Source organism: Musca vetustissima, unplaced genomic scaffold (assembly GCF_032173495.1).
Source record: "Musca vetustissima isolate MV318-11 ecotype Yass unplaced genomic scaffold, APGP_CSIRO_Mvet_v1 utg16946, whole genome shotgun sequence".
In the NCBI taxonomy this organism is placed as follows: Eukaryota; Metazoa; Arthropoda; class Insecta; order Diptera; family Muscidae; genus Musca; species Musca vetustissima.
Genome location: NW_026872653.1, coordinates 1 through 10,184, shown reverse-complemented (window position 1 = coordinate 10,184; position 10,184 = coordinate 1).

The following is a 10,184-nucleotide window of genomic DNA, read 5'->3' as shown; positions in this document are numbered from 1 at the left end:
AGACATCTTGATCTAGTGGTCTTTGTTACATTCTGCCTATTGCGGCGTAATGGTGGGGTTCCACACTAGCTCAGGTGGGAGCGTTTTTTATTCAGGGGGGATTTTTAACCCTGCCACCATTAACCCTAGGGAATGAACACTTTAAGGAACTTTGGATCAACAAAACAAAGACGAATACAAACACTACATAAAACCATGACACAGGAGCTTGATGGAATCTGCTCCTCCACTTCGCCCACCCATCCTTGACCCTTTTGATCCTAAATTTAAATTGCAATATAAAGGGCCCCGTACACCACTTACACTTACTCACTTACAACATACTCTTAGTTTTGGCTCTCACACAATGGAAATTAACACAACATATTTAAACTTTACATTCTAACATAAAAATGATTTATTAACATTGTCATTTTCCTTAAAATTAGAACAAAAAACACAATAGAACCTGAAACATTAACAACTATAAATTTTCTTAAATTCTTGAGTCATTCACTCGGATTACCCTCTTGTTACTTCAAAATTATTGCCAATTTAGGCCATTTTACGAAAAAAAAACGCTTAATACCTGCCTAAATGAGCTCTTTTAGGTGGTTTGGGACATTACTTTCCGTCCACAAACAATTTATAAATTCCAAAACCAAATTTCAAGGTAATTTGGGGCAACCCTACACTCCAATATATATGAAAGACAAGTAATTAATGTTCCTTACAAAAATTATTTAAAACATTTAGACAATACCACTTAACCTAGGTTATAACATATACACGATTAAACTATTTATTATATATATTTGTTAATTTTAAATCAACTTGTTTTCTTTTGTTGTTTTTCTTTTAATTTATATCAATTTTGTGCCTTTTTAAATTATATTTTTAATTAATTGAATTTTGTTCTTCTTTTTCTTTTTTTTTTAGATTTCAATAAAGTGGTGCTTTGAACTTTTCTTCAGGCAATAGTAAGTATAAGCCTTATTCTATTTTACCTGGACTTAGCCAATATTTTACATCAACATTTATTTCCTCTTTCAGGAGCACTTATCACATTTCTTTCGGGGTAAGGCAGAACCCGAGACTTTCTTGGCGGTGTAGTTGGCGGTTTTGTGGTGTGGCCGAAAATCGTTATTATGGCTGTTAGCCTGGCCAATATTTGCTGTTGTGCTGCTGTGGCCAATAAAAATGAACTGACCCCTCCGTTTCGTCTGCCGGGGAGGCCAGTTGACGCCTTTGAATATTTTTATGTTGGCGATATCTACAACCATAAAAGAACAAAACACAAAAACTCATAAATCTACAGAATTACACACCACACAAAGACTTCACACTTACACTGCGTTTCTAACGCCCACGACAAAATTTTAAAAATAATATAGGCGAATTTCAGCCTTTAATAAATTTAGTTTATTAACCAAAAAAGGATTTTTGTTTTAATTTTCGAAAATAATTTAAGACAACTGTTAACTGTTTTCGAGTGCACCACTGGGGAAATGAAGGAGAATTTTTCTTTTTGGAGCTTTTTATACTCCTGTAAGGACGCCGAATTTTCCCTCCTTACCAGGTTTTTCCTGATTTCCCTGACATTTACCAATTTTCCTTTGTCGATCTAGCCAGCCCTTAAACATATCGCAGGGTTGTATTTTCGATTAGCTCATTTCTTTGCTAATCGACTTCAATACAACCCTGCCAGTGGCGGCAATTCTAAATAACCCTGGGTTAGAACATTTCCGCTTCATTTTTTGGACGTGGGTTGAACTGGAGATTTGTTTGCGGAGTTTTGCATGGCATTTTTTTTTTAATAAAAATTCCACACGCAACAAAACTTCTCAATTTGTAACCATTGGGAAGCAAATTGAGATGTGCGTGGTAATGAAAAAATAAAATAATTGTTGGCTAGAAATGCAGGTAAGTTAATCTAAAAAATTATTATTTGCAAATACCTAACCCATCTTCTTTTCCTTTCAGAAAACTCATGGTGTCACATTTTTTTGCGTGGCTTGTGTTTGGTGTCTCAATGAGGTACGTGTGTGTGTTTGCGTGTGCGTACCCACGCTTCTTTCAATGCAGCTGCTGCCGGCGCAACACATTTGAAACCCAACGTAGAGTCTAAACGCAACCATAGAGTCTAGAGTCAGCGACAGTCGTTTGCCGTGTGTTTCTTATAGGCAACGGGAAATCGCGACGTCTGACGTTCGCGTCTAGCGGCATGACGCTAGAATAGATTTTATTCATTTTTGCTCAGCGTCATACTCAAAATTTCTCTCTTGCTCTCAATTGAGTTGCCATGTTTTAGGTAAAAATCAACAGTGCTACCAAATTTCAATGAGAATTTATATCAAAACATATGGCAGTACTGTTAAAAAAACAAATATTTTCAAAGATTGTGGATGTTTTTTTTAATGAATTATTAGAGTTAGCGTTAGCGGCACAAAATGTCAATTATTTGTTTTCATTTTCTAACAGAAAATTTTACGTTGTGCAAACCAAAATCAATTTATTATTTAATAAACAATAATGTCAAGGAACTTGGATAAAATTATCGAAAAAAAATATTTTTCTTCTATTTTATTATTAATTCGTTAAAAAACATCCACAATCATTGAAAATATTTGTTTTTTCAACAGCACTGCCATATGTTTTGATATAAATTCTCATTGAAATTTGGTAGCACTGTTGATTTTTACCTAAAATATGGCAACTCAATTGAGAGCAAGAGAGAAATTTTGAGTATGACGCTGAGCAAAAATGAATAAAATCTATTCTAGCGTCATGCCGCTAGACGCGAACGTCAGCCGTCGCGATTTCCCGTTGCCTATAAGAAACACACGGCAAACGACTGTCGCTGACTCTAGACTCTATGGTTGCGTTTAGACTCGTATGTGTGTTTGGTAGCAGAATCATGTGTGTGCCTTACTAAATACATTGGTTTTCATTCAGCTGCTTTCCATTCACACACACACACATACCTGCATGCGGCTTTTGGGGGAAAAAACGCAGCAGCATTTATTGCAATGAATGTGCATTACGTGCGTAGCGTCTTTACTTCAATGGAGGTTATGGTAAGAAATGTAAAATATTTTGATAATTGATAATAATGATTTATGTGTGTTACTTTTCAGAATTTGTGCAATTGTATATGCGATATTATTCTTATTTAATATTATTATTATTATTTAATATTATTATTATTTAATATTATTATTTATTATGTGTCTGATTAATAACCTTTTTCCTTTTCATTACAGGTAATAAAAAGAACGTGCACTTGGGAAAAGCCTTGGTCACTACCCAAAAAGAATCTTGGAGTTTTTTATGGACAGATGGGTGAAAGATTGTTTGATGCAGTTTTGCATTCAATGCGTGGCGTATTTGCCGCAATTTCAACGCTCCAGTTACTGGTCTTATTTTGTGATGGAGGTGAGTACTCCTGGCTTCCAATTGTCTTTTAAAATTTTAATTAGAAATAGTGTGTATATTTGTCTGTGCTATTGTGACTATCTTGCATGTGTGTTATTAATTAGTTGTTGTGGGATCCCAAATTTATATCATTTTTTTACGAATTTTCTTTTGAATAATTTTATTATTTCTTTCCAGTGAATCCTTTTGATTGTAATTTTTCCAAATTTTCATTGCTAATTATGATTTCACTAATTCCTTCTTGTCTTCCTTTTCAGGTAATATATAAAATTCACTCTTGTTGCTGTATAATATTTGCAAACACAACTGCCAGCTGGTTTCAATTATGGATATTTTCATGTGTCTATGGAGTTTGATTTGTTTGTGTATACCTGGAATATTTACATCATCAAGGACTTGTCCCGTTTGAAAAGACCATAAATGGACAATATTAAAATTCGGATAATAGCTGGTGAGTGTGTTTTCAATTTATTATTATTATGTCCATAAAACTAGTTGTGTGGAGTGTGTGTATGTGCAATAAAATATTGTAAATCCTTCCAAAGGATAGGAATTGTATTTTGTCGACGGTGACGATGTGAAAAAAATGTGATCTGTTTTGAGCAAAAGACGTGAGTCTTTTGGAAGGCGATATATTTTATTGCATGCAATAAAAAAAATAGAAACACCTAAAAGTATACAGTTTAAAACTGTAGTGTAGCATGCGATACAAATTAAATAATCATTTGGCTGTGAACTTCTGTTATGGGAGACAGATAGTTTTAATATTTATATGTGATTTGAAAATCAATTGATCTTATTGAAATATAATGACTTGGTGGTATCAAACAAAACATTGATTTTCATGCAGTTATACTTTTAAACAAAAAGTAAAGATTGGAGCTTGTCGAAATAATTTTTTTTGTGCAACCCATTTAAATACTGGTGGCTAAAAAAACAACATGCGAATTTGGTTGTCCAACTCATGTATTCTGAAACGAGCCCAGGTAGATATGAGATCCTCTGGATAAAATAAACCATGAGCTATATACGACCAAGAATTATTTACATTTTATGATTTGGGTTAGCCTAATATTGCACTGATCACACTTCATATTTCTTCCACACAACAAATTTATTATTTCTGTATAAATATTTTACTTTTATTATATACCTATATTCTTGTGTGTTTTTATTATATTATTTCCATTAGATTTTATTGATATTTATTTCAAATGGTCTTTATCTCCGGGAATTACCTTGACTTAAGTTTGGCTGGGAAATTTTTAATATTTATGGTTGAACTTGTGGACAATTTTAATGGTAGTTTCTGATGAAAATTTCAATGAAAATCTAATATACTTTACTAGAATTTTACTATAATTGTTTGATGACCAGAAAATACTTTCGTTTTGTTTTGAAAAATGAATTATGGAAATATATATATATATATTATATATATAAATGGAAAATTTTTTATGACCACTTTTACGGAAATTTTTATGAAGAATTTGTATGGAAATTTGATGAAAATTTTATGACACATTTTTCACAATCATAAAAAATTTTCTGAATGATTTATGAAAAAAATGTTCTGAAATATTTTATGGCTTTCTTTTACGGAAAGACAATTATCTGACAAATTGTGTGGAATCTCATATGGAAATTTTTATAAAAACAATAATATGGGAAATTGTGTATTGAAAATCTTATGGAGAGTTGAACGGACAAATCTTATGAAAATGGATTTTATGGAAAGTCTTATTCAAACTTCTCATAGAAAAATTATAATAAATTGTATTCAACATTCAATGGAAGATCTGAAAAAATGTTTACGGATAATTTTTTCCGAAATTATGAGAATTTATTGCCGAATCTTATGAAGAGTTTATTAAAAATTTTAATTGGAAATTTCATGGAACTCCTGATAACAGATGTGGAAATTTTCTGAAGAATTTTCTAGACAATTTTCACATAAATATTAGGGAGAATTTAATGTCAAGTTTTATGGAATATCACATAAAGAATATTATGGAAAATCTTATCAAGGATTTTGTGGAAATTCTTGTATGGAAAATCTTATCAAGAATTTTGTGGAAATTCTTGTGAAAAATTTATTGCACGAATTTATGAAACATTATGGAACAATTTTATGGAACATTTTATAAAAAAAATTAGGGAATAATTTTTATGTTTACATTTGATTAATGTTGACGCAATTTATTATTTGTATTTGTTAAATCTTTATGTGGGCAGGGTATTTTTGGTGATTTTGGTCACCCATTCTCAAATATCATATGGATTGTTTCAAACTTTACATCCTCTGGGCAAACATCACATTGTATTCATCTAGGTACTTTTGATTTACGGTCAATACCCATCTCACATACTCATCATCATTTAGTTTCATGCTCTCTTCATATGACTGGTGGCTTTTAGTTCCAACGTGGGGAACTCCCACACCCTGAGATCAAGAGTCTCATACCGACTGAGATAGCCGGGCAATAAACATGTTTTGTTTGTTATTAATCAGGTACTGCGGATTTGTAGACAATAATTTCTCTGTATAATCATTAATATAATTACAATATAGGTTTAAAAAAATGGACATTCACGACATACATTTTCTTAATCTATATTGCACTTAAATTAAAATATCACAGAGTTTATTGCGTGTTGTTGGTATAATCGTTAGGTGTTGTATAATGGTAGACAATAATCTTTAGGTATAATAAATATAATTACAATATAGGTCAAGAAAAAAATGGACGCACACGACATTCAATTTCTTAATCTATATTGCACTTAGTTTATTATATCACAGATTTTATTGCAATTCCTCTAGGCTTTAATATCCTTAGCATGAAAATGGCCAAGAGATTTTCCTTGGAGAGTTTCCAACTCATACATATTGTTTCCTATGGGTTTTACCACTCTGCATTTCAAGAATTTCTTGCAGAATTTTGCATTTATATTATTCTTGAAGTCTGACAATATGTGATTTCTTCGGTAAACTTCTTGTCCTGGTTGAAAGATTATATTTCGTGATCGGTAATTGTATCTTTTTGCACTGGATTGGTATGCCTCATGTAGGTTGTTCTTAATTTTCTGTCGCAGTAATTCGAATTTATCGGCTTTATTTAAAGAAACTATCTGGTGGTCTGATAAAGATCTCAATTTCTTGGCTAATCTGTAGTCTGTTCCGTTAGTGAACATATTGTAGCCGAATAGCGCGAAGAATGGGTTTTCGCCAGTAGCGGAGTGCACCGATGTTCGTAACGCTTGTTCAATTTCAGACAGGTACAGATCCCAGTCCCTATGGTCATTTTCGACATAAGTCCTTATTGCCGCTAAAACAGACTGGTTCACACGTTCGGACGCATTCGCTTGGGGTGAATAGTAAGCTGTCTTTAGGTGTGTTATTTTATAGTTGTTTATCATTTCCTCGAACAGCTTTGAGACAAACTGTTTTCCATTGTCGCTATGGATTATTTCAGGAACTCCAAATGTATGGAATACCTGATTCTCTAGAAATTTGACCACATTTGTAGCAGTGGCTTCCTTCATTGCGTGTAGGAACGTAAACTTGGTGAAGTGATCCATCACGATAAATATATAAGTGTTACCTCTTTTGGATCTTGGATATTTTCCAAGGAAATCAATGTACAGTTTTTGAAACGGTCTTTCAGTCACGACTTCATTTCCAATCGGCGGTCGCATGATTCGATTTGACGGTTTCGTCTCTTTGCATACTTGACAATTGCTGATGTATTGCCTGACTTGGGATGCCATTTTCGGCCAATAATAAAATATTTTTAATCTATTGATAGTTTTATTTAATCCTTCGTGGACTGCATTGGAATAATTATGGGCCTTCTCAATTAGCGCATATGTAATTTCTTGTGGTATCCACAGTTTCCATTCGGTTTCCATGGTGTCTTGATCGAAACATTTAATCCTTATGTAGATTTTCTGGTTGTCTATTTTCAAATCAGGAAGTCTTTCTTTGTTTTCTGTTATGGTGTTTCTTAATTCTACATACTCCTCGCTTTCAAATGCGGTAGTTTCGAAGTCTAGTAATTCTTCATCTGTTATTTCTTCCACTATCACATCTGCGTCAATGGGCATCCGCGATAGGGTATCAGCCACTATATTTTCGGAACCTTTCCGGTGCTGGATTGAAAAGTCGAAGGCTTGGAGCTGCAGTGACCATCTAGCGAGTCTACCACTCAGGTCCTTTAGGGACATAAGCCACTTAAGGCTAGCATGATCCGTGATGATGGTAAATTTCATTAGTTCCACATATGGCCTAAACCTTTTTACCGCAAGTACCGCCGCCAAACACTCCTTTTCGGTAACCGAATAATTTCTTTGGCCGGAATTAAGTTTCTGGGAATAGAATGCGATGGGATATTCGCCATCGTCATCATCCTTTTGAAATAATACGGCTCCGATTCCATATTCGGAAGCGTCGCATTGTATAAAGAATTCCCGTCGGAAATCCGGATGTCGGAGAACCGGTGCCGTTGTTAGGGCCTTTTTTAATGTTTTAAAAGATTCTTCCGCTTGTGGTGTTATGCTAAACTTCTGGGCTTTCTTCAATGTATCCGTAAGTGGCGCAGAGATACTAGCAAAATCCTGGATGAAGCGTCGGTACCATCCAGCGGTACCCAAAAAGCTTCTTACCTCTCTAGGAGTTTTCGGTATAGGTATTTTTATGATCGCACTGACTTTTTCCGGGTCAGTCTTTAGAGTTCCGTTTCCGATTATGAAACCCAGATATTTCAACTCGCGGAAGCAAAATCGTGACTTTTTGAGTCCAATGGTCAGGTTGGCTTTTTGTAGGCATTCCGCTACTTCATTTAACAGTCGCATATGCGTATCAAATTCATCAGATATTATGAGGAGGTCATCCAGATAAATAAATACATTGGATTTCAGTCTGCCAGGGATCACGCGGTCCATCAATCGACAGAGTCGTTGTGCTGCGTTGCATAGACCAAACGGCATTACTCGGAATTGGTACAGTGGTCGACCTGGTACAGTGAAGGCTGTATATGGTTTGGCTTCATCCTCCAGCTCTATTTGCCAAAACGCGTACTTCAGGTCGACACTGCTGATGTAATGCGTTTGATCTATGCGGCTCAGAATCCCATCAATATTTTGTAGGGGATATGCGTCCTTGATAGTCAGTGCGTTCAGTTTTCGAGCATCCAGACAGAATCGGTTTTTACCGGGTTTTCGTACTACGGTGGTTCTATTGCTCCAAGGCGAATCGCTTTCTTCAATTACGTTTAATGCGAGCATATTGTCTATTTCCTTATACACGATTTCCTGTACGGCGGGGGATAAAGGATAGTGTCTGTCTTTGACAGGATTTGCACCTTCTACTAGTTTGATGGCATGTTTTTCCAGCTTAGTGCACCCCAACCCATGTTTTTCAAACGTTCGGAACTTTTCTATTACTTCCGATAGCTTCTTCTCCTGGTCCTCATTTAGTACATGCATATTATTCACTTCATTCTTTGCCGCTCCGTGGATGTTTCTTTGGAGATCATTATTAATTTCTGCAACTGGAAATAATTCCGGTGCTATTTCAAATTTCTTCCAGAAGTCAATGCCCAGATACAGTTCCTGTTCTAGGTCAGGACACAGGAATAATTGCATCTGGCATATTTTATCCTGGTATTCAACATTTACTTCAATATTACCTAAGATACGGTGACGTTGACCAGAGGCTGTAGTGACGTTTGAGATATAGGGCTTTATTTCAATTCCCAGTTCTTCCACTAGTTCTCGACACTTCTTCCCTAATAAACTCACTGTTGCACCTGAATCCAATAATCCTCTTACATCCCTACCGTATATTTTTATATTGGCGTATGGCCTTAAATCTTTTATGTTTTCGCATCTTACAATTGCTTCAGACACTGATCGTTTAATTTCCTTATTTTGTTTTTGTTTCTGTCTTAGTTCATCTATTTTTACTTTGTTTTTCGTTGAGTGTTTTAATTTCTTTATTGTATTTTGGTTTAGTTCCATGTTAGGACTTTCAGTTTCGTTTTGGAATATCCTGGCTTTTGTTTGTTCATAATTTTTTGCTCTAACTTCTAATGGCAGATAATGCCTAATTTTCGCAAAGTTTTGTTCTTGGTTGTTTACATTTGCGGATTCTGTTGGGGTTTCGGGTCGGCGGGTTGATCGGTCGAACGGTGGTTCCCCGCGGCAACCCCGTTCTTCCTCGAGTTTCCCGCTCGGCAATTTGAACATTTAGGTGTAATGGTGTTTTGCTTTCCGCATTTGAAACAAAAAAAATTTCTTTGCACCGAAGGGCAATCCCTAAATCCGTGTCCAGGGGCTTGACAATTCCAGCATACTAATTGCATATTAATAGCTGAAATGTCTACAACTTCCTCCTGTTCATTAAAATTTTCATAATTTTCCACCTCATCTTCCTGTATGGCATTGACGCGAACTTGTCTGTTAATTCCTGGATTAGGTATGGGTATAGGTTCCCTACGAAAGAATGTCTTCTCTACTTCTATACATTCTATTCTCAGTTGTTCTAAGGATGAAACTTGCATCGAATAAACAATACTGGAGATGTTCTTCCTCAAATTTTTCTTTGCCAGGGAGATCATTTCATATTCAGATACTGGTCTTTCAAGCTTGGACCTCATAGAATTCAGGTCATGGAAAAATGAATTGATTGATTCTCCCGGCATTTGTTTACGCTCTAACAAATCCCTCATTTCTTCGAAGCAAGTTCGTTTGGTCTTGAATCTTTCGCA